General features: G+C 44.1%; 1 protein-coding gene and 1 long non-coding RNA gene across 3 annotated transcripts in view; one reads left to right on the top strand and one right to left on the bottom strand.

Annotated features, from left to right (window-relative positions):
• LOC139758498 (uncharacterized) overlaps nucleotides 1-25,754 on the bottom strand; it is a 134,487-nt gene that overhangs the window by 1,806 nt on the left and 106,927 nt on the right. The window contains exon 3 of one of the 2 annotated variants that reach the window (XR_011714852.1): nucleotides 19,167-19,717. The exons of the other annotated variant lie outside the window; for it this stretch is intronic. This is a non-coding gene — a long non-coding RNA (uncharacterized lncRNA). Of the gene's footprint in view, nucleotides 1-19,166; nucleotides 19,718-25,754 lie in introns of those variants that run through there. 2 annotated transcript variants of the gene reach the window in all.
• The window catches only part of LOC139758491 (probable G-protein coupled receptor B0563.6), a 439,395-nt gene that overhangs the window by 339,000 nt on the left and 74,641 nt on the right, over nucleotides 1-25,754 (top strand). The window lies entirely within an intron of this gene.

Below are 25,754 nucleotides of genomic sequence, written 5' to 3'. Positions count from 1 at the left end.
TCATCTGAAACCTTAATCCTGATGAAATTAGTGGAATGTGTTGAGAAAAAGGATCATAAAATGATCACATTTGTGAGAAGGAAATGAAGAAACTGAGGAACTGAATCAAAGGCAATGGAGAGGGAAACACCAGATGGGAGAGGAAATCAGGGAGTCGAGCAATGTAGTCAGGGATTGTGAGCACAGGAGTTTGACAGACCTAAATCACGTAGATTTTTTTGGACTGGAAGAAGACCATATGCTAAATGAAGAGGGAATGGTGAAGAAAGAAGGAATGCTGACCAGAAGACCACTAGACAGAATGGACATGCCAAGCACAGGTTTATAATAGATAAGTAGAACTGGTGGATGTGTTCAAGACATAAGGGGACGACCAGTAATGGAGATAAGGAGATAAGAAAAAAAAATGAGGAGGAGGAGGAATTCACTGTTCTCTCCATCAGAGGTGATGGGCTAAGTGAAGGGAGGGAGAGAGAGAGAGAGAGAGAGAGAGTAAAGGCTGCAGCCAGAAGGGGAAAAAGAACTGGAGACACCAAATGAGGCAAGAGGATAGAACAGCCCCGCAGAGAGCTTAGGAATGTTGACTAAGGGAAACAGTAGACTGAAAGTAATGCATAGGAATGCAGATGGACGAATGGTAGATGGCAAAAAACTGGAATTCGGAGATCGAGGTATAGAAAATATACCCGATGTTGTTGTGTAGATAAAACTTCAACTGTACTGTCTAGATGTGTGCATGATAACAAGGAAGGAAAGAGAAGGCAAAGGAGGAGGACTGGCCCTCTTGCTGAGGGGAAATTTCAAGTTTCAGGAAATGGAAGATGGTGTTTTCAGACAATGCACGGTGGGAAAGGTGATTGTAGTAAAGGTCATCCAAAGACCTTTCTGGAACAATCAAGATGGGACAGGGAGCAGTTAAATACGCACTTTTTAGATGTGGTATATTACTGATAATAGGAAATTCAGTGATAAACAGAGATATTGGGGGGATTTGGATTCTCTTGGAGACAGTCATGGAGACCCAAGTTTTTTAGAAAGTATGCAGTAGTAGTTCCTAGAACACCATATCAGTGAGCTACTTAGGATGGGATCTCTCAAATATAGCAGCATAGAATCTGAGAACATCATAACATCTGGAAATAGTGACTATGTATTGCCTCAGTTTGACTGTGGGAAATGATGTAAATATAGCAGGGGCGAGACCAGACTCAAAGAGGTGATATCATTGTGGAAATTACATAAACTTCAACAGTTCTGTGGTCAGTTTGACCGAGAGACTGAGTTTATAAGAGAGGAACCAAGGCATTGGAGTGGAAGGTGCCGTGTAAACTTTCAATAAAGGATACACGCAGAGGTGTGTGTATATATATATAAATATATATATATATATATATATATATATATAGAGGGTTCTTTTCATGTCTCTTTACCCTTAAAGTTACCGACGAACCTTGGAAGGAGTTCAGTCGGGTTTGTTTGCGGTGGCGTCCCATTGTCAGAGTGGTGTGGTGTCAGTGGAAGCTGTAAGTGGTTGTGGCCGTAATGCCTTCATAAATACAAGAACGTCTGAGGTCTGGCAACTCACCTACGTCCCCTGTATATACTATCATGCTCTCTAGTCCTATGTGGCAACATTGTTGTTCTTGCTGTGGTTGTGTGTGGTTAGTAATACTTGTGTGTTACGGGAGGGGAGATTTACACTTGTGTTGCCCCTGTCTCTTAACCTTGTGTATATGTATCTTGTCTGTACCTCTGTGTACACACACACACACACACACACACACCTGAGTCAGGTACCCGTGTACAACGAATAGATAAGGAAATAGATAGATAATGGTTTATTGAATATGGCAACCACTCGGCTGAAATTCTATGGTTCAGTTCCTACAGACATTACACACCTGGCAGGCCATAGTAATGGCGGTAACCAGTGAATTAATTATAAAAGACTTTGGATAAGTACATACATGAGATTGAGGGGGTAATTGTACAGGGAGGTTTACAGAGCAAATACTGTGGTTTATACATTATGCATTTAGTTGAACATTAAGTGAATGGCTTTTTTTTTTTTTTTTTTTTTTTTTTTTTTTTTTTTTTGTGTGTGTGTGTGTGTGTTGCTTGTGGTCAAGACTACGAACGAACTTCGTCCTTTCTACGTAGGTAAAGATTCGATGTTGAAGTTGCCATACTTCACTGCTTTATCAAACATATTTCCCCATTTCTTATCTAGATTAAAATCATTTATTTTACGTCAGTTTCAAATATCTGGTCTTCCCGTCTCTTATTATATCTATATTTCCAATTCCAAATTTCCTTTCCCAGACGAATTTTCTAATTATTTTATTACAATTATCTGATTACCCAATCATTCCTTGTACCAGGTTCTCTTTTCCAGACGAATTTCCTGATATTGTTTTCTGTATGTATTTACAAATATTCGTAATTTCCCTGCATCTGTGTTTCCAGGTCCAAAGTCTCCCTCAAAGACGAATTCAGACAGTTACACGAAATCTCTCTCGTTTTCTCGTATGGAGATCAAACCCCAGCGTTTGGACTCCCAATTGTATTTGGTAAACATGATATGGTTGTGAAGCCCCCCCACTCCTGCTTGTGATTCTCACAGCGCCCCCTCAGCCATTCCAGTCGAGTATCCTTGGGTCCAGGGGGATTGGGGGGGGGGGGGGGGGGACCGCGATCTGGAATGGTAAGGGAGAAAGGAAGAGGAGGAGAGTAGGAAAGCGGAAGGGATGGGGTTTTAGAGAGAGAGAGAGACACACACACACAGGGCTGTGGTGGCTGGCGCGATATAATGGCCGACCGAAGGAGGTGGTTTGTGCATTTTGCCTTCTCTCTCTCTCTCTCTCTCTCTCTCTCTCTCTCTCTCTCTCTCTCTCTCTCTCTCTCTCTCTCTCTCTCCTAGGCCCAGGAGGAGAGAGAGAGGAGGAGGAGGAATGCGGTGGTATAAAACGGACCCTCACAAGCGTATTAAGCGTTTTATCCTCATGATCTTTCCTCTCCGTCCCTGAGAATGAGTTTAAAAGAGATTTGGGGTTTTAAAGAAAACGCCTCGTACGTACGATTCATCACGTGATTTGAGGGTCAGATTAGTTTGGGCTGCTGGTAATAGAGAGAGAGAGAGAGAGAGAGAGAGGGAGAGAGAGAATCCCGTCTCTGACAAATATTTTAACAATTTTACGTCCATGGTCTCGTATGCATTACAATACATGGTCTCGTATGCATTACAATACATGGTCTCGTATGCATTACAATACATGGTCTCGTATGAATGACAATACATGGTCTCATGCATAACAATACACGGTCTCTTATGTATTACAATACATGGTCTCATGCATGACAGTACATGGTCTCTTATGCGTTACAATACATGGTCTCGTATGCATGACAATACATGGTCTCGTATGTGTTACAATACTTGGTCTTGTATGTATTACAATACATGGTCTCGTATGTATTACAGTACATGGTCTCGTATGCATTACAAGAGAGTCTTACTGTAACAAATTTGTATATGGCTGGCGCAGCCATTACAGAGGTACTGTATCGCAAGAACTGGTCCACAACACTTCGTCTTCCTCGCTGAAGCAAAGTCGTCCAAGTCTATAAAAAAAAAATGAATAAGAATTGTAAAGTGGAGTAACTGTGTTTGTCTTCGTGTTAAGAGACTGGATCGCAAGTACTGGATTATGATCGTCATTATCCGTAGGTCAGGAGGGGTATCTTATTACCTTCCAGTCGCTTCCGGGTCGGCAGAACACGAACACCAATTTCCCGGAACGTTAGGGACCGGAACTGGTGTTTGTGGCGTCCCAGTCTGACCTAATACCAATGATTGAGGTTCTTATTCATCGGAAATTTCTCTTGTCCTGTTCGCTGTTGCGCCGTAATCGCTTTCTCAGTAAGCCACTTACCTGCACGAGTCTGTCACGAAGGTAGATCACCGGTTGGGGGTGGGGGGGCGTCGTGTTATGTTGTATATATATTGACCGACACATGACTCAGTGGAATAGAAAAAGGCGAGTCAGTGTCGCACCGCATCAACTGCCTCACAATGGGTCGGGTCCTTGGCAAAGCCACTGTGTCGCAAAGGGTCATAAGTGTGTCGCAAAAATACTGCTCCACACCAAGCCGAGTGTTTAGGATAGTTGGTGCGTTGCGACGGGCTGAGTTGTTTTCGCAAAGTTGCAGACTGCGTCGCAAAAGTAGGCCAAGTGTCTTGCAGAGTTGCTACGTCGCAACAAGACGCGTGGTTCGAAAAGCTACTGCTTTGCGACAGATCTAGTGCTTCGCAAGGTGTCTTTAGTGGTGTGTGGTCAGTGATGCAGTAGTACACGCATCTCCTGAGTGTGGTGTGGGTCGTCTGTTTACATTGGTAGGTCAGTCTTTCTAATCCTGCTTGGGGTCTTCACAACGTGGGCGTCAGTTTGCAATCTTCCCGAGTGTGTGTGTGGTGGTATGGCCAACTCGGCCGTGGTAAATGCGCCCCACCACATCAGTATGGGTGTCACTCCAGCGGTACGAACGCCTGAGGCATTGCACAATGGCTTTCCCGAGGCTGTACAGAACAGTTTCCAGGAGAGCGTGGGCCAGGTCCTAGTGGCTCGCTCTTCCATGCTAGGGGCAAGTGGAGCGGGTTCTTCCACCAGGACCTTCGTCTGTGTGTCTAGTCACAGGATGTGATGATGTAAACATCAGCATCATCGTGTATATATATATATATATATATATATATATATATATATATATATATATATATATATATATATAGAGAGAGAGAGAGAGAGAGAGAGAGAGAGAGAGAGAGAGAGAGATGCAACACCTCGAGATCTTATAAAGAAGGCAGGGCCATTACCCTTAAGCTGGAATGTTCCGCCGTGAGATTAAACGAGGAGGCATGAAAAACGGGGTGGCAATCTCTCTCTCTCTCTCACTCTCTCTCTCTCTCTCTCTCACTCTCTCTCTCTCTCTCTCTCTCTCTCTCTCTCTCGGTAGGAAAACATAACTTCTCCCCTCCCCCGCGTTTATTCGAACCCAAACACACAAACAGTGGAATTATGCTAATCAACAAACTTAAAGTCAGATGGGGAGGGTCCTGACGGAGATGAGGGAGATGTTGAGATAGCTATGTGAGAACTGCCAAGCTTGGAGTGGGGGAGGGATTGGTAGGGCAACAAGAGAGTATTTGAGGAGAGAATGGTTAGGAAACAGAGAGGATTTAGGGAGAGATGAGTAGGGAAACGGAGGACTTGGGGAGAGATCGGTAGGGAGAGAGAGATAACTTGGGGAGGGATTGGTAGGGAAACAGAGAGGACTGGGGTGAGGGATTGTTAAGATGAGTTCAGCTGGGGGTTTGAAAGAAGTGAGGAGATAGAAGATGAAAGAGAAAGAAAAGCAGAAGTTTAGTGAAAGAAGAAAATATAGACGAGGACTTAGTGTACCAACAAGTACCTACGAAGAGCTGTCGTTACCAAGCAGGGCCGTAACGCTATAACACTAAGTGTCCACCAAATGTACCGCTTAATTCATCATACTCTTATTATCCGCTGTCACGCGTGTGTTACAGCTGCACATGAGGGGGTCGTCTGGAAATGCCTTTGAACCATTTGTCTCGTTTTCTTTTAATATTCTCATCCTCACATCACTTATTTACATGGCTCACTAACTCATGCTTAATGTTCTCTCCAAATTCCAGCTAATTGTTGTCTCTTCACCGCCAGTTTCTTTTCCTCTTGACCCCCAACTCTCCTTGCATGGTTAACCTTCCTATAATTTAAGTCGTCAAAGGTTTATACTTCATTAATTCCGTCAAGTTTGTCTCTTTGCTAACTTGAACATTACACTTAAAACATCACATGGTTTGTTCATCTCCTAATCTTCCTCATCTTCCTCACAATCATCTTCAAAGCTTCATATTTCTTGACACTACTACTTTTTCCGTGCCACGTATCGGCATTGCAAGCAGTAAGTCCATTTGTTCTAACTTTACACATTTCCGTTTTGTTCATATCTCTTTCATCCACCTTTTCCCAGTTTGCCTCACGTCTGTTGTTTGGTTACGTTGTCTAACAGGATTATGTCGTTTACCTTGTCCAGCGCAAAGTCGAACCAGAGCAGAAATCCACTGGCGTTCGTTGCATGTGTGCGTCATATTTGTTCTTCGTATTGTGGCCACGGCTGTGTTTGTCGACTCTCGCTTGGTCCAAATTCATAATGGTCTTCTCCAGATCTGAGGTGCCCAGCGTCCGAGTTTTACGTACCTCTCCTTGTTCACATGCAACAGTTGTCATTTTGGTTTCTTTTCCAGGGCCAGTATTGTTTCTTCGTTGTGTTTTGTGATGGGGGGGTTCCTTTTGTTCTCTGTGTCCCTCTGTTCTCTCTGTGCTAACTTATTAATCGTATTTTCTCTTCTCAACGAGTCTTCTGCTGTTCTTTGTCTTTTGGTATCTTCTTTGCCCCACTTTCCTTTTTCAAATGGTATTGAGCTTTTTATATATATATATATATATATATATATATATATATATATATATATATATATATATATATATATGTGTGTGTATATATATATCCTTACCTTTTAGAAGCAGTGAAAAGTTTTTATCGACGATGTCAGGCATGTGTACGTGTAGGAAGAGAGGAAAGTGATTGGTTCTCAGTGAATGTAGGTTTGCGGCAGGGGTGTGTGATGTCTCCATGGTTGTTTAATTTGTTTATGGATGGGGTTGTTAGGGAGGTGAATGCAAGAGTTTTGGAAAGAGGGGCAAGTATGAAGTCTGTTGGGGATGAGAGAGCTTGGGAAGTGAGTCAGTTGTTGTTCGCTGATGATACAGCGCTGGTGGCTGATTCATGTGAGAAACTGCAGAAGCTGGTGACTGAGTTTGGTAAAGTGTGTGAAAGAAGAAAGTTAAGAGTAAATGTGAATAAGAGCAAGGTTATTAGGTACAGTAGGGTTGAGGGTCAAGTCAATTGGGAGGTGAGTTTGAATGGAGAAAAACTGGAGGAAGTGAAGTGTTTTAGATATCTGGGAGTGGATCTGGCAGCGGATGGGACCATGGAAGCGGAAGTGGATCATAGGGTGGGGGAGGGGGCGAAAATTCTGGGAGCCTTGAAGAATGTGTGGAAGTCGAGAACATTATCTCGGAAAGCAAAAATGCGTATGTTTGAAAGAATAGTGGTTCCAACAATGTTGTATGGTTGCGAGGCGTGGGCTATGGATAGAGTTGTGCGCAGGAGGATGGATGTGCTGGAAATGAGATGTTTGAGGACAATATGTGGTGTGAGGTGGTTTGATCGAGTAAGTAACGTAAGGGTAAGAGAGATGTGTGGAAATAAAAAGAGCGTGGTTGAGAGAGCAGAAGAGGGTGTTTTGAAATGGTTCGGGCACATGGAGAGAATGAGTGAGGAAAGATTGACCAAGAGAATATATGTATCGGAGGTGGAGGGAACGAGGAGAAGAGGGAGACCAAATTGGAGGTGGAAAGATGGAGTGAAAAAGATTTTGTCTGATCGGGGCCTGAACATGCAGGAGGGTGAAAGGAGGGCAAGGAATAGAGTGAATTGGAACGATGTGGTATACCGGGGTTGACGTGCTGTCAGTGGATTGAATCAAGGCATGTGAAGCGTCTGGGGTAAACCATGGAAAGCTGTGTAGGTATGTATATTTGCGTGTGTGGACGTATGTATATACATGTGTATGGGGGTGGGTTGGGCCATTTCTTTCGTCTGTTTCCTTGCGCTACCTCGCAAACGCGGGAGACAGCGGCAAAAAAAAAAAAAAAAAAAAAAAAAAAAAAAAAAAATATATATATATATATATATATATATATATATATATATATATATATATATATATATACACACACACACACACACACACACATTCTTACGAGTCCCCGGGGAGATCAAACGCTAAGGTCCCAAGTGCACTTTCGTGTAATAATCACATCATCAGGGGAGATACAAGAAATAAGTCAATGCTGGTGTTGGTTACGTCCTTATCTTTCAAGGTATCACCACGGTTCACGATTGCCATCAAGACATGTATTGATTTATATGGCAAATGTATATGATTTATCTTCAGCTGTAAGTTATCGTCTGTAGTCAACAGGAATTATCTGTAATTTGGTGACAGATTATAGTAATAACCATCGCAATCAAATCAAAGTGGGAGTTCAGAGTATTGAGTCGTCTATAGTTATCGCTACATATACCGCGATTCCTTCCTCTCCTCTCCAATGCAGTGGGGCTGTCAGTGGTTTCCACAGTGTTCCGAACTGATGAAGAAGTATCGTTTTATCTCCTTCACACACCACGGAAAAGGAGCAGCGTCATTTGTGAGGACCGACTCTTACAAATGGCCTACTTGTACACGGTGAAATCTGCCACGTATTTTTTTTTTTTTTCGCCTAAGTATTTTCAGTGAGCTATACTGTCGTGTGCTGAGAGAGATAGAGAGAGAGAGAGAGAGGTATGCTGGTGGAAAGCTGGACACAGAACGCCAGTCAGAGGCCCCAGCATACCGTCATGTAGGAGGACCCAGTCTCCCGTCCTGCCTGCTGGCCTACATAAGCCTTGCTTGCGAACCATAAAGTGTCGCTACACCGACGCCAGTGGACCGCCTGACTGAAAATGGCCCTCGTCGTATAGCTTTTATACCGAGTGAGTTCTGGTCTGCCTTTGTGTGTGTGTGGAGAGAGGAGGAGGAAGGGTTCAAGTTTACCCACCCGTTACATGACCGAGTCTAACATAATGGGATTATTACCCTAATTCTCTCTCTCTCTCTCTCTCTCTCTCTCTCTCTCTCTCTCTCTCTCTCTCTCTCTCTCTCTCCAACTGCTTGTCATTAGGAAGATGTGGTGGTTTTACCATACCGCACCAACCCCACACAACCAGTATGGTGGTGAATGGTGACTGCGGGAGCTGGCGTGGTGGCTGCGTAAGTTCGCTCGAGGGTGATCACTATATTTTCCTCACTATATCATGCGTCGCTCCTCACTGTAGTATGTTTTGGGGCGGGAATGATGATGGTGTAGACCAGCGAATACCATCATGGTTCGGTTAGAAACGTATATTTCTCATGATTTTCATTAAATTGCCTTAAGGAAATTGCCTTAAGGCTAATGATGGGTCATTCTCAATACGAGAGATGGCCATATAAAATGCCTCCGACACTGTACCGTGTAAAATGAATTTGTGAGAGTTACCCCCTTAATTTGCCATCAGGTTATGACCGATTTCTGTTGACTCGAACCTTTGTTTACGGCTTAAGAAAATTGAGATGTATTTGTCATGTCTTTTAGTACATGCTTTACGCATTGAAAACTGGGGTATCCAAGAACCGTTTTCAGTGTACGTCATGACACACACCCGCCTCTTGTTTTCTTCGTGGAAATGTGTTGAGAATTATAGTAATTTGACAGCTATTGTGGATTGGAATATCTTTCTTCTCATTCATGTTATCTCGTGTAAACATGAATGTGTGTGTGTGTCTGTTTGCCTGTCTGTGTATGTGTGTGTATTTTATTTTTCCAAGTATATGGCATCAGATGTTTCAGCTTATCTTGAACCCATCCCCTTTCTTATCAATAAGCTGGATCCGATGATTCAGCTTTCTCGAGACTGTTTCCAAAGTCTTGACCAAATCCCATTTTCCTGCGTTGCGTTATCTGCAGTGGGTGACTGCTCACTCTCAGGTCACTCCTGCTTTATCAGTGGGTGCGATGACTCCCACGTTTTTGCCATACCGCGGTGTGATATGGGCTTTTATCGTCCCCACTATGTTATAAATGTCTTATCGCACCTTTGTATGTTATCATCACCACAGGAGAGAGAGAGAGAGAGAGAGAGAGAGAGAGAGAGAGAGAGAGAGAGAGAGAGAGAGAGAGAATGTGTCATGTGACTCATCCTTGATAAGAAATGTAGATTAACCTTGTGACCTGACCTGACCGCGACGCTCGTCATCAGAGTTAAACGTGCCTGGTTAAGTGTGCTGGCAGAGCTGCTGTTGAGCATTGTCACTGCTGCTATACGGTTCCTAGGAATCTCCACTGTTGCTATACGGTTCCTAGGAATCTCCACTGTTGATATACGGTTCCTAGGAATCTCCACTGTTGATATACGGTTCCTAGGAAATCTCCACTGTTGATATACGGTTGCTAGGAAATCTCCACTGTTGATATACGGTTGCTAGGAAATCTCCACTGTTGATATACGGTCCTAGGAACACAAGGGAGTGTGTCTTCTATGCACTGCTGTGTTGTGAATGGGAAAGATTACCACACTGGATACCTTAACAAATTTGTGCTTTCCCAGTACCTTCCACTCTCACCCTTACCACACACTAGTAGTACTCTCACCGTTCCTCACTCTCACCGTTTCTCACACTCGCCGTTCCTCTCTAACTTTCACCATCCCTCACTGTCACCATTCCTCACTCTCACACATCACCGTTCCTCTCTCACACTCACCTTTCCTCACTCACCCGCCATTTCCTCTCTCGCAATTCCCAACTCTCACACTCACCATTCCTCACTCACACTCACCATTCCTCACTCACCAATCCTCACTCTTCCCATTCCACCACTCTCTCCCCATTCCCCACCGTCAATCATCACAATTCCCCACTCACCATTCCCCCACTCTCACACTCACCATTCCCCCACTCTCACACTCACCATTCCCCCACTCTCACACTCACCATTCCCCCACTCTCACACTCACCATTCCCCCACTCTCACACTCACCATTCCCCCACTCTCACACTCACCATTCCCCCACTCTCACACTCACCATTCCCCCACTCTCACACTCCCCATTCCCCCCACTCTCACACTCCCCATTCCCCCCACTCTCACACTCACCATTCCCTCCCACTCTCACACTCCCCATTCCCCCACTCTCACACTCCCCATTCCCCCACTCTCACACTCACCATTCCCTCCCACTCTCACACTCCCCATTCCCCCACTCTCACACTCCCCATTCCCCCACTCTCACACCCACCATTCCCCCACTCTCACACTCACCATTCCCCCACTCTCACACTCACCATTCCCCCACTCTCACACTCACCATTCCCCCACTCTCACACTCCCCATTCCTCCCCATCGTCAACCCTCCCCATTCCCCACTATCACTTCTGCTCCTCATGATAATGGGATTCAGGTCAGCAAGTCTGGCTAAGGTCAGCAGCGTTTAAGACCACCCCATTTTCACAGTCTAGACCCTGGGCGAGGAAAGGTCATGACCTCGCTAGCCCCTAACCTGGTCACTGTGATCATTACAAGGGTCATAATGGCTCACGGTCTCCAGAATCATTATCACGAATTGACATCTTAAATTGGTGATTGTGTCATTATAACCTGTAGACGCAGGACCCGGGATAACCTTTGCAAAGTAAATGTGGCAACAATTTTCCTCAATGCGTGTGTGTGTGTGTGTGTGTGTGTGTGCTTCTTTTCTTTTTGACTTTGGTCCAATTTTGTATCGAATTTTGAGAAACCGATAGACAGACAGGGGACAGACAGACAAGGAGGGACAGATAGACGGTCAGACAGACAGACAGAACAGAAGACGGACAAGAAGATAAACTGTCTCAGTACCGGGTCAGACAATGATGGGGTTCACTACCGGGTCGGAAATGAGCAGGTTCTTTAGGTAACCAAATAAGAAGATTACCGGGAGGCCTTTGTACCGGGAGGCCTTTGTACCGGGAGGCCTTTGTACCGGGAGGCCTTTGTACCGGGAGGCCTTTGTACCGGGAGGCCTTTGTACCGGGAGGCCTTCGTAGCGGTAGGCTTTTGTACCGGGAGGCCTTTCTACTGGGGGTCTATGTACCGGGAGACCTTTGAACCGGGAGGCCTATGTACTGGTGGGCCTATGTACTGGTGGGCCTTTGTACCGGGAGACCTTTGAAATCTGTGGTAAGAGATGTGATGCAATGATTAACTTAAGGATTTTGAGTCATAAGGACAGGAAAAAATGAGACTTGTAGTTCTAGAAGAACAATTGTTCTTTTCTCAGGAGAAAATATAAGCTGCAGAACAGCTTCAAGGAACAGGAGGGCAAGAGATGAGTAGAGTGAGATTAAAAGATGATGAACAAAGAATGTTGAACATAATCTAGAACTTTTCCATAAGTTCACTAGGAGGAAGAAATGATGAACAAATGATGGGGCAGGAGTTCAGAGGAACAGGGTATGTGGAACATAAAAAACATTAGAGGGTAGATGATGAAAGCCATATATTATAATCGTGTTCATACGGGAGGACAAGTTAAGCCGATATAAGCGAGATAAAGTGGAATCAATGCCCTCCTACACCTAGGACTCGAACCCCTTTACCATTTGTGCGGGAGCTGGTTACACAAACCACTGAGCACAAATGGTACGGGGTTTGAATCCTTGTTGTTGAAGGCCATGATGCTTTCCATGAAAACGCGCGCTCATTGCACTACATTCGTGTTATATATATATATATATATATATACAGTAGTAGGAAAACTGGCGTTGTTTGGGTGAAAATAGCTTTAGATATTATTTTCTTTATTTATATGCTAATTCACTGATCGGATGTCAGGTTTTGTCGTGCAATTTTTCTCATTTTCTGGCCACAATATTGCCTGTGAAGCCACTGGTCACATAGCTTATGTTACTCCCCGCACCACAATGTTGCCTCTGTATCGGTCACTGTGGCCTTTGCCCAAAAGTGACCGTATGTACACAGAAGTTTTCAGTCGCTTTCGTAACCCCAGACAGATACGCCTTCATGTTACACCCTCCAGTCACCATTTATGGCCAATCATTCCCACTGAACGGAACACCAGTTATTCTAGGCATTACATATGATACACACACGACATTCCCTCTCCACCTCAAAAGCCTGAACACAAAAGTGATACACAAACAAAACTCCCTCAAAACACATACCGGTATCAGATTTGGACTAGAAAACGAACCTCATATCATCCTCTTCAAACAGTTCCTCCGCTCCACCCTAAACCGAGTCTCACTTACCTGGTCGCTCGTTCTGTCAGAAGCAATGTAACAAAACTTGAAACCACAGAAAATGGAGCGTTCAAGGAGCAGTCACTGGCTGCCTTGCATATACAGACTTTTAACATCTACATTTAGACAAGAATCCACTTGATACAATCCGACCTTAACCTGCTCGGCAGTCACTTCTTTCCACCAGCACTAACCTCGCCCAGTTGACTCACTCCATAACTAACTGCCAACCCCAAATAGAAGACGAGTACCTCCGCCTCACACTTAAGCATCCTCTATTCACAGATCCCTCATCTTCAAACACAACGGGAACACACACACACTCAACATCCGCCATTCCACCTCAGTCTCAAATACCACCCAACCAGACATTACACCATCTGAAACTGCATTCCCCAGACATACACGAGTCACACTCTCTCCCGACTAATCCTAGGACATCACCCATCGCCACAACACTACAAACACCGATTCGCCATAGCCCAGTACCTTTGATGACTACAATGCATGTGCCACAAGGAAGAACCCAAATGTTTCCCGTTCATTTCCCCCACACACTCCCCACATAGACGCACACACAACAGCACAACACCTTATGGCCTCTGGTCCCTCCTGGGGCTTCCAGGGTTCTGCGGGCGCTCCATAAAGATGCAGGAGGCACCTGGGGTTTGAAGTAAGTAATCAAGAGAAACGGGCTGAGTCCATCTACAGCTTGCGATGATATATATACCAGAAATGACGATTTACTGAAGGTTTCAGAGAAGAGGAGAGAGAGGTGGTTCAACAGAGGTATAGATACAAACACACACAGACATATGTGATTCTCTCTCTCTCTCTCTCTCTCTCTCTCTCTCTCTCTCTCTAAAGCAGAATAAAGAAATTATTATAAAGGAATTAGGTTGCTGAAATGTTCTTATGGAGGTTATATTATCAGAATTGATTAAGTAAGTTATTACTGATTATATTATTGAGCTGTGGGATGCACGACGAAGGGAACATGTAAACATAACTACAGCGATTTATCTAAAAAAAGTACATTTTCGTTCACAGTGACTCGAACTTGTACAAATGTCCAAAGCTCACTAGGTATCCCCGCCAAAAAAAAAAAAAAAAAGTACGCGTAAGGTCATCTTGAAATACGCCACGTTTCTAAATTTGCGTCTCATTAGTTTGGAGCAGCACATGCTATATAAAGGGCTTACTTCCGTGGAAATTCTGTAGGAAAGTGGGAACGAGAGAAGTGCCCTCATCCAATGTTTTGGTGGTAGAACCCAAGGAGAGGCTCTGATCGGACGCAAAACAAAAAGAGGTTAGATACAATGCTTTAAAGACATTGGTTATGTCTCAAGATGTCTCATGCTGATAAATGTTATCAGTAAAGTATTATGTTTAACCTTGGTATAAAAGTACTGATAATCTCCACACTAAACATCTGGTGGCGATTCAAACCCGTTTTCTATTCTTCTCCAGCTGATAAAAAGGAGAACTTTTGTACATTTTCTTTGATTATATTTCGTCCTTTTTATATCCCTATAGTTATTTGAGGTCGTTGGATCTAGCTGATATAAAGGAATATAACGGTGAAAAGTTATGTTAATCTCCTTGTTGTCTGAGCTTGTATAGAAAATATGATCGTGGTCTGCCACAGGACGCTGTAAAGAGGAAGTATTAAGCACTTTATTTAGAATCTGTGTTTTGGGCTACAAAGCCGAACATCCTGTTCATTGTGGTTACATAGTTAAGCAATGTCCTATATTTTAGGTCATTACTGATAATTACCATCATAATTATGATAATCACATAATCCTATCTTTTTGTGATTGTACAGTTAAGCATTGTGTCCCATATTTTAGGTCATTACTGATAATTACAATCATAATTATGATAATCACTCCAAGGTTATTAGCTTCTCGTACTTGTAATTATCATAGTAATCACTCCAAGGTTATTAGCTTCTCGTACTTGTAATTATCATAGTAATCACTCCCAAGGTTATTAGCTTCTCGTACTTGTAATTATCATAGTAATCACTCCAAAGGTTATTATCTTCTCGTACTTATAATAATGGCTTAGCGAAAATTACTTTTGGTCCGCCGTTTTTGTTTATCTCACTCCACTGCATTAATACTTAGCATATGTTTACAGTGACGTTCATTTACCATGTTCCCGATCACTCCATAAATTAATCACTTCGAACCTTTATCTCCCAAGCCTTCTCCGAGTATCATAAGAGAATCGCATTCTCTCATATCCATTATCTTTTGTCTCTTTTTAAGAATAAAAGATATAAAAACCCACCTCCGTTTTGGTCTGGTGGGCTGTGTCGAATAAACTTGGCATTCTTTTTTTTTCTTTAATCTTTTTGTCTTCCAAGGCGTGATCTCACATTCTGCATGGGGTATTCGCATAGGAAGTGTTATATATATACCCTGGCGTCCCACTGTTCCCTCCCTCCCTCCTCCTTCCCCACATGTAGATGACACACACACATACATCACCGACCAGACTGAGGTGTATGGGGATGGCATGCAGAGGTGCCCCATTCCGTGTCCTGTCCATGTCGCCAACAACAGACTCTCCTCCTCCTCCTCCTCCTCTTCGCTCGTCGCCTCGCTTAAGGGAGGTCGCAGATCCTCTGTCCACACATCTCTCTTCCCATCCTCCTCCACTTACGAACAGCGGTGTAAAGATGCTGTTCCTTTCCCTAATAGTCCTTTCCAGGCGCACACCCTCACTCAACACGGGGTAAAAGAACGCTGGCGCTGATGCAAGACGACATGAGACGCCCACGCACGGACGTACCCCCGTCCTGAACTATGGGGTAACTGGAGGCTTTAGGGCTCGTTTTGGCGGGACGACCGACAGTGCCATCTATGGGTCAATGGTGGAGTTATGGGTCTCTAGATGAGGCAAGGGAACGCTGGGTCCTCGAGAGTTACTGGCCAGGCGTCACGCTCACCAGTGGATTGTCTCCTCATTTAATACCAATCGTTGCTCCCTGTCTGCAGTCCAGGGCGCTACCAGCACCCAGATCCGGTTTCCCTCTCGCGTAAGGTCGAATTCTACCTATAAGATATTTCACGTGGTACCTTGTCGACAGCTTTTATTCGAAAATCGAAGGGCGTAACATGTAAAGGCATTTTGGGATCTCATTTATCATATATATGACCAAGTGATTATATTAGATGTCGTTAAAGATTATGTTGTGTAATATAATCCGGGTTGATGATTAATTATGAGGTGTGAGTGGTGGCGTAGGAGGGAGCCAGGGGTGAGGAATGGGTAATACCAGCAGGGCAAGAGTGAGGGAGGAAATTGAATGGGGCCAGGAGTGAAGGGAGGGCTTGGAGGTGGTCAGGAGTGAGGGGAAGGCTTGGAGGGAGGCAGGAGTGAGGGGAAGGCTTGGAGGAAGGCAGGAGTGAAGGGAAGGCTTGGAGGGAGGCAGAAGGGAGGGGAGGGAGTTATAGCTGAAGGGAGGGTTTAGAGGGAGGGCCTGGGTCTTGTCACCGCGTGTCTGGCGCTGTGCCAGACTCGATACTTCACACCCCCACTCCCCATCCCTCACCCACTCCCCCTCACCCTCACCTTCCTCACTCTCTCTTCTCCCTCCCTCTCTATCCAACTTCCCCTTTCCAGGCTCCTCTTCCCTTCCACATATGCACTGTTCCTCTCACACTTCGGCCAAACCCCTGCCACCTTGAATTTAACTCTCTCTCTCTCTCTCTCTCTCTCAGATTCAGCCCGCCCTGAAGACTGTGGATCTACAGAATCTCTGTATTCTGCCTAGAGTATAACCGAAAGAAAGAGGCAAAAGAATTTTCACCTTGTTACATCATCACTACCATGGTCGCCTTTGTGTCCTACAACACATTGGAAAATGTTATAATCAGTCTACAAAGGTAATCATACAACCCTCGGAATAGTGATTATCTTGGATTATATTTACAACCCTCGAAACACTGATGATTATCTTCGTTTGTGTTTACAGCCCTCGGAATACTGATGATTATCATGGATTACATTTACAACCCTCGGAATACTGATTACCTTGGATTATGTTTAATACCCTCGAAATATTGATAATTATCTTGAATTATATTTACAACTCAAAATATTGATGATTATCTTTGGATTATATTTACAACCCTGGAAGTGCTGATAATTATATTTGGATTATATTTACAACCCTGGAAGTGCTGATAATTATCTTGGATTATATTTACAGACCTCGAAATACTGATAATTATCTTGGATTATATTTACAACGCTCGAAATAATAATTATCTTGGATTACATTTACAGCCCTCGGAATACTGATGATTATCTTTGGATTATATTTCTATAAATGTCAGTGAGTTTTCATGAGTTACCTGGGATTGTTCATGGTAACAAGTTACTCAGACTACGACTGGCGTCTCCCTCAACTCCGTGTTACAAGATCGTCATGCAAGTCTCTCAGGGAGTCATGCACGTACGTGCTGGCGGGTGCAGACGACTACAGTCAGTCTCTGGCTTGCCGCCTCCCTCACTACTGACTGTGATCCCTCACACTGCTCCTCCGCCTGTTGTAAATATTTTTCCAAAGCTCTCCCCTCGTCTCCTGTAACCTTTCTCCTTGCTTTATCCTGGACTCTCAAACCTCATTCTCCTTCCCCTCATTTACCCCCTTTTCCCATCACAGTTCCTGCACAGTCCTAACCTAGCTCTTCATCTTCACTATCATCCCTTTTTTTTTCACCTTTGCCCTCGTATCCTCCTCTTCCTCCGCACATCCTTTTGCCTATCTGCATAATACCCCTCCCGTCCTATTCTCTCCATTAGCCCTTCCTTCTCTCTCTCACTCTCCTCCATCACACATTCCCTTTCCCCCCTCATTTCCCCTCCTCCCTCTTCAGCACCCCTTCCCCCTTCATTCTACAATCCCCAGGTAGTTGTTGGTAGAAGACAAAGGTAGATAAATGGCGTAGAATCGAATGTGTCTGTAGGGCCGAGGGACAGATTACACTGGTCTAGGGGATATATATATATATATATATATATATATATACCCAGCAGCCATGGGGTCCTATTTGGCCGGGTTCGCACGCTGGAATGGTCCGGTTTGGCAGGGGACGAACCAGTTCAACCTGGTGCCTCAAGCAAGGTGCAACAAGTCATCTGGATTCACCAACGCAGTTCTCAATCTTGTCAGCGAACGATGGACTGTGTCTACCAGATGAAGACGAGGTTAGGTCATGGGAGGTCACCGAGGGGCACACAGGTGAGGCTGGTCTGATCCCATGGGATAACTCACTGGAGGTCAAATGAACCGTGAGGAACAGGTCAAAAATATATACGATTGAACATGTTTCCGGGATACAGAAAATTATACCTCAGAGCCTCGCCATTTTCTGTATAACTACGTTTTCTATACCAACCAAAAGGAGTGTACACTTCAACCAGAATGAGTTAATTGGTTATGTCCTGCTGGAACGACCATGTGCCACTGGAATGACAGGGAACTGGATAGTTAGCAGCAATGATTCATCAGAAGAATTATTGATACTGGAATAAAAAGTTCTCGGTACAGTTGGATTACAGTGGGAAGGTACGTGGCTAGATAGATTACATTGCGTAGGTACATGGCAAGATGAATTACATTGGGAAGGTACGCGAGTAGATAGATTACATTGCGTAGGCACATGGCAAGTGAATTACATTGGGAAGGTACGCGAGTAGATAGATTACATTGCGTAGGTACATGGCAAGGTGAATTACATTGGGAAGGTACGTGAGTAGATAGATTACATTGCGTAGGTACATGGCAAGATGAATTACATTGGGAAGGTACGTGAGTAGATAGATTACATTGCGTAGGTACATGGCAAGATGAATTACATTGGGAAGGTACGTGGCTAAGGCAATGAAATCCCATCTGCGTCATTGAAGATCCAAATTTACTTAGACATTGACATTAATTCTATGTCTAAGACTATGTATACTGAATAGATGAATATGAGAAAAACAATTGTTCGAGTCTCAAATGGAATTAGATTTATCATATAATGATGAAAGAAACAATAATTCCAGATTGTAACAACCCTAACATTAATCAGGATTTCCCAACAGGAGACCAAGTGTGAAACAAGACTAATCACTTTGATAGATTGTTTATTGTTTTCTAAATCGAGTGATTCATGACCCAACGCGAGGCAACGAGATATCAGAACTGGCCCTCACCACAGATGCAGGGGCCCCCACTACCAACGGAGGGGCCCTCACCACAGACGCAGGGACACCTCACCACAGACGCAGGGGCCCCTCACCACAGACGCAGGGGCCCCTCACCACAGACGCAGGGACACCTCACCACAGACGCAGGGGCCCCTCACCACAGACGTAGGGACACCTCACCACAGACGCAGGGGCCCCTCACCACAGACGCAGGGACACCTCACCACAGACACAGGGACCCCCACCACAGACACAGGGACCCCTCACCACAGACGCAGGGACACCTCACCACAGACGGAGGGACCCTCATCACAGACGCAGGGGCCCCAACCACACGCGCAGGGACACCTCACCACAGACGCAGAGGCCCTCACCACAGACGGAGGGACCCTCATCACAGACGCAGTGGCCCCTACCACTCACGCAGGGACACATCACAGACGCAGAGGCCCTCACCACAGGGGCAGGGGCCCTCATTGGCTACCGGGAGGTTAAAGAAAACAGGGTAGCAGTGACCAAAACAATGTTGAAGTTCACTGCAGAATTCCAATTTGTGGAGAGTGGTAATGTGACGATACTAAACTTAGCAGACGAGTTAGTGGTAATGCAAACTGAAGAATAAGCTTTTAGATATAGGTATAGCAGAAGAGATATGGTATACCTCTGGAAAAATATTACTTCATAATGAGAGATAATATACTCAAAAAGGAATAGATTTACCAAAACGTATACCAGGGTAGATAACTGGATACGTGAAAGTTATAAACATTAGGGATTATAACACAAGTACAAATAAATGATAATTTAGAGACATTCAGAAACAAGAAAAAGTTTACCTCAAATTTTAAATGTTCAGTTAGCAATTAAGGTACTTACAAATAATGAAATAACCTTGGAGTGGTTATCATTAATAGCCCAAACTATAATTACCCCAGGACCATTTTCTATGGACGAGTCCTGGTGTTACCCAAGACCTTCCTAAAGGCACCTGCAAGCCATGGCTGCGCTAACTTCCAGTAGCAGGGAAATGGAGACTCCTTTAGAGTGACAGGTTCTTGGACTAGCCTCGGCTCCCAGTGATACAGCCTCGCCAAAGGTGACTTTTCACTTGCGGTGTAATTTCGTGCAGGCGGAGCCCGGTAACACCTCTAGTCGCATGTAATAAAGAAAACGGCCCGTGTGATAGCTCGAAATATAGATTATATAATGAATGAATGAATGCACTATTCTTTTTAACGACCAAGTCAAACTACTGTTAGAATACTGTTCTGATCAACTAACCTCATCAAAGACAAATAGAAAGTTGAACAAATAGAACAAAGTAGAACAAGGCAAAGGAAAAATCAGTTGCGTCGTTCATCGATGAATTATTTAAGGAAAGAATTACAGACCCAGAACTGTTCTGCCCCAGTAGATTATAGACTGGCTGGAGACGGGATACAAGTTTTCTCAATTATCCAAGACTTGGAAAAGATCCCTTTTTCTGGAGAGAGAGAGAGAGAGAGAGAGAGAGAGAGAGAGAGAGAGAGAGAACAGCAACATGAACTGAAAGAGAAGATGTATTGCTAACGCAGACAATTTATTTTCTTTTTTCTTTAGCGGTAGAGTTAGAGATCTTGGGTATGAACTACCACTCGATTTTCCTGAGATAAAAGACAGTTAACTCCTTTAAGTCGCGGTTGGATGAATGCTTTATTGAAATCAGGAATGACGGTATGATATATATTGACATCAACTTCCTTCTTTTCAGAAGAGACTAAAATATGTCCTACTGACACCATGTGGAGGTTGATAGTCAAAATATGTTTACCATTCATCCTTTCCTATAAAACTTCCACGTTAGTATACATCCTCCACGATGCCTTGTGATAATGGGATTTTCCATCTGGCTGGTGTACTGTAGGGAGTTGTGGGTGGGAAGGAACCTCCTCTTTCTCTCTTCTTTCCATCTATATAGATCGGGAATGTAGACAGCATCCTATCTTCACCCTCAAGCAGATAACCCCGTCATACACCATTGGGTCGTCTGTCATCTATCTTCACCATGAACTTCCTCTCCCTTTCACCTTCCCCTTCTTGACCTTTTCTCCTCTTCTTCATCCTCAACCCCTTTCGAGACCCTCTTTCTCCTCATCCTTCTTTAGCCTCACCATCCCCATAACACTATTCTCTATCCCAACCCATCCATCCCCCCCACACGCACCACACACTCACACACCAGACAGTCTGGCATCTCAGCAGTAGTTCCCATCTCCTCCATTCCCCCACATTAGCTGACCCATTCCCCCCTTTAATCTTAGGCAGTCTTCACCGTGGTTGACCTCTGTAGCTGTTGCTTGAGTGGACCGCATGATCGTATGTCTCTGGCGACCATACCGCTGCCACAGACATGTGTGTGTGTCTCTGCATTCGTTGCTCTGAAGTGCGTGTCTTTAACCCCGGATGTCCCAGATTCTCTCGACATGCAAGGACATTCTGTCGACCCCATTTTGTCCAAGAACAAGAGGGTTTGGCTCCTCTTGAGGTTTCGAAACCTTCCTCCTCTCCAAGCCTGTGGCCATTTCTTCCAGTGGACTGGAAAAAGGCAATGATAATCAGGTTGTCCAGAACTCGCACTGGAATGCTGGAGGGTTTGTGAGAGCGGGAGACAAACGCAGGCGACACAGAACGAAACGGAATGTTTCATAGAGTAAGAATCTAACTCGTATCACTAGAGACTGCAAATATGTCGGAATTGATGGGTAGACGCTGTACCTACACTCGGGTCTGTACGAGTAAACACGAGGCAATATACAGAGTGTGTTAGGACAGTGTGTGTGTGTGTGTGTGTGTGTGTGTGTGCAAACAAGATGTGAAATACGAGGCGAAAGTGAGGGTAGAGGCATCCCCAGATGTTGGAAGATGTTAGTATTTACTAACCAGGTGAATGTTGTCAGCTGGGAATGATGAAGAATCTGAATAATCCTTCATTATTCAACTTATTTTTATTTCTAGCGTACTCTCGCTATCTTGGATGTATTTCTAGCGTACTCTCGCTATCTTGGATGTATTTCTAGCGTACTCTCGCTATCTTGGATGTATTTCTAGCGTACTCTCGCTATCTTGGATGTATTTCTAGCGTACTCTCACTATCTTTGATGTATTTCTAGCGTACTATCGCTATCCTCGATGTATTTCTAGCGTACTCTCGCTATCCTCGATGTATTTCTAGCGTACTCTCGCTATCTTCGATGCATTTCCAGCGTGTTTTCGCTATCCTCTATGTATTTCGCTATCGTTGATATATTTCTAGCGTGCTCTCGCTATCCTCGATGTATATCTAGTGTGCTCTCGCTATCCTGCTAGGACGAACTTCCAAAGAATATGAATATTTTTTTTCTTTGCCATATTTCCAGGAGGCGACTCGTCACAAAATGTTTGAACTGGAAAACATCTGATGGAACAGGACGCCGAGACAATAAAGATTTTTAAGGGATAGAAAAAAAGATTCAAGATCATAAATAACGCGACGAAAAAAAAAGAAAAATCTTTGTAAGAATAAAGCTGAAATTTACAGCTAAGAAAAAAAAAATTATTTTTTGTGCGTTTGTTTCGAAAATAAAACGCATGACCAGAATATCATATTTCTGTCTTTTTTATATTCTCATACTAACGGGCTCAAAACTCCTTCGTGTATGCAAGACTAGCAGAAGTGTGGGTGATAATGGAGTGGATTCAATACACAGGAAATGATCTATAAGCTATTTGATCCCTTCCTTTGTGTGTGTGTGTGTGTGCTCCCCCATCCTCAGTCGTCTTTGTTCGTCTGTATATCTGTCTTCCTGCATTTTTCTCCTCCTTTCCGCTATAGTCGTCATTTTGTATATATATTTGTATCCATTTCTCCTTCTCAAGAAAGGTCAGGAACAACTCTCTTTATCCTAGGAAGATTAGGAGAGACACACACATCCATGGCCACCAAAACTGAAGGTACAGAAAACAATTGGTTGGGCCTCAATGAGGTATGACAAGTCTACGATAACACCAGGAAATATAAATATAAACAAGAGTCTGGAAAGACTACCTAGTGAACTACCGAGCGAGATGAGGAACGTGTATGGAACCCGTACCGAACCGCTGAGGGGGAAGATAACAGCATGACGTGGTGGTCGACAAGGCTGAAACTCATCTCGGTTCCAGACGACCCTCAAGACTGACCTGGCATTTGAAGTGCGTGGCGCAAGCAGAAACAGACTTATATATCAAGCTAGATGGTCGGCGAACGATTGCGTCAGTCCTCCACCAGACAGAGCAATATGGCAAATAGATTTCTACAGTTGGAGAAGTACTCGCCAACTGTAGTATAGAACACCATAGAACTATGTTCAGATGAAAATGGGAGACTCTGATCCACGTCATAAACTAAAAGGCATCAGATCCGAAGACTGATTTTGTTTTGGGGGTATATACACTACACGTCATGAAATTTGCCAAAACTGCATGATTTTTATTCTAGTCGAAGAGGAAATTAAAGTTATGTAGGAAAAAAGTGAAAGATGCCCAAAGAGCATTCACTGTGCTGGGAAAAAAGAAATACGTAGGTCCGACTAAGTCACCAGGGCCAGATGACCTGCCATCTCTCAAGATTATTCCTTTTCTCAGTGGGAAAGGTGACAGATGACTGCAGGTCACCGGCAAAGGTGACATAACTACAGGTCAGTGGATAATGGTAACTGATAACTACGTCTGAGTTATTTGCTAGTTATCAGCTTGCCAGAACACCTTCCACTTCTCTTAGCTTCCTTTACTCTCCTTCCACGACTTATTTTCGTTCGATTTCTCCCACTCTCCCAACACACAGCCCACCTCTCCAGCATCACTCATTTTCTATATGCATGTCTAATATATATATATATTTTTTTTTCTTCCTCCACACGTGTAGCATTTCCTCTCTCCCTGAACAAAACAACCACAGTCTATTTCCACCACCACCAAAAAATTAATGAGACATTCCACCTGCCAGCCCCTGTCAACACGTTCACATCCAACACCCTCTCCTTTCCAAACCTGTTAGTAGGTACCTGGTCAGTTGACGATCGCTTATCCTCGCACCCAAACAGATTTCCTTTTCTTATACCACGTATTCCTGATCCCCTGTCCTGTGTTAGTACATACTTCTACAAGCTTTTCTCCGCTTATATTTACACAAGGGGCCCCCACGTGACCTCCGGCTTTACCCTCAGCTGCCTCAACCCACGCTTATGTTGGGTTAAGTACCAGAAATACGACTATGGGATGTTTGGACAAGAAATGTCAGAGGTAAACGAAGACAAAGGCCTTACGGTTACTGCCAGTAAACGAGCTGGGATATCTTAAGCCACTGAAACTGCCTCTCATAAAGGAAAATCAAGTTTTGCGATTCATTTCAAGAAACTTTCGCGGCAAAACATCAGACACAAAAGTGACCCTTTTGTGATTTCTGAAGCTGGAAATTGTCTTGGATGTGCGATACAACGCAGGTCTTTCTGTTATCCTATAGACCAAGATAAGCTTCAAAAGCGTCCAGAAAACGCCAGCGAGAGCAGTACCGAGTGTGAGTAACGAGCAGTATACATAAAGATGAATGATATAGGGACCAATACCCACTCAGAGTGACAACTTGAACATAGTTACGTGTCAAAAGCTTTTACATTGCGAAAGTAATCGCATGGACACCTTCTTACAAGGACTCCCCGATATAGCGAGACTCAATATAATAAATATAACAGTATAGAAATATAACTATAGGCAAATATATCTGTTGAGACGAGTGTTGAAGTCAACTGCCTGGACTAGCCATAAATGTTTCAACATTAAGCTCATCCGGGAAGAGGCTGTGTATAATCACCACCAGGTGGCTGGGGAAGCATCTTGGAGAAGGTGTGGATTCACTGCTCCTCCGGGCAGGCAGGTAACCTCGTTAACAGCTGATACGTCTTGTGTTACCTGTTTATCCCCCTCCCCCGTGTGTGTGCGTGTGTGTGTTTTATTCTCTCTCTCTCTCTCTCTCTCTCTCTCTCTCTGGGGGGGGGGGGGACCATCGTTAACTATGGATTTCAGATGACCCAGCGCCCGTAAAAACAATGACTCTGAAAGATTAATGAGGGGAGAAGAAGGGTGTGTGGGACGGGAAGGGAGGGGAGATTGTATGGGATGCTGGAGGGAAAAGGGAGGGAGGTCAGGGGAGTGAAGGAAGGAATGAAGGGAGAGGAGAGGAAGAGTGAAGAAGAGAGAGAAGGTAGCGAAGGGTGAGGGAGACGAAGACGAGGGGAGGAAATTCAGGGAGGGGAGATGATTGAGGGAGGGAGGGAGATGAGACAGGGTAGGGAAGAACATGGAAAGGTGTGTGTGCTTTTTTGGTTACTGCTAATTATCCTTACTATGCTTTTTCTTTCTTCTTCCTTTGCTCGTAATGATGATATATTGATCGTTTCTTCATTTATCTTTCATGTCATCAAAACTGTATTACTTTCCGGATGGTGACATGCAATTACCTCAG

The sequence above is a fragment of the Panulirus ornatus genome, chromosome 30, assembly GCF_036320965.1.
Source record: "Panulirus ornatus isolate Po-2019 chromosome 30, ASM3632096v1, whole genome shotgun sequence".
In the NCBI taxonomy this organism is placed as follows: Eukaryota; Metazoa; Arthropoda; class Malacostraca; order Decapoda; family Palinuridae; genus Panulirus; species Panulirus ornatus.
The sequence above is the reverse complement of the archived record's forward strand: the minus strand, read 5'-3'. Positions and strand labels throughout refer to the sequence as shown.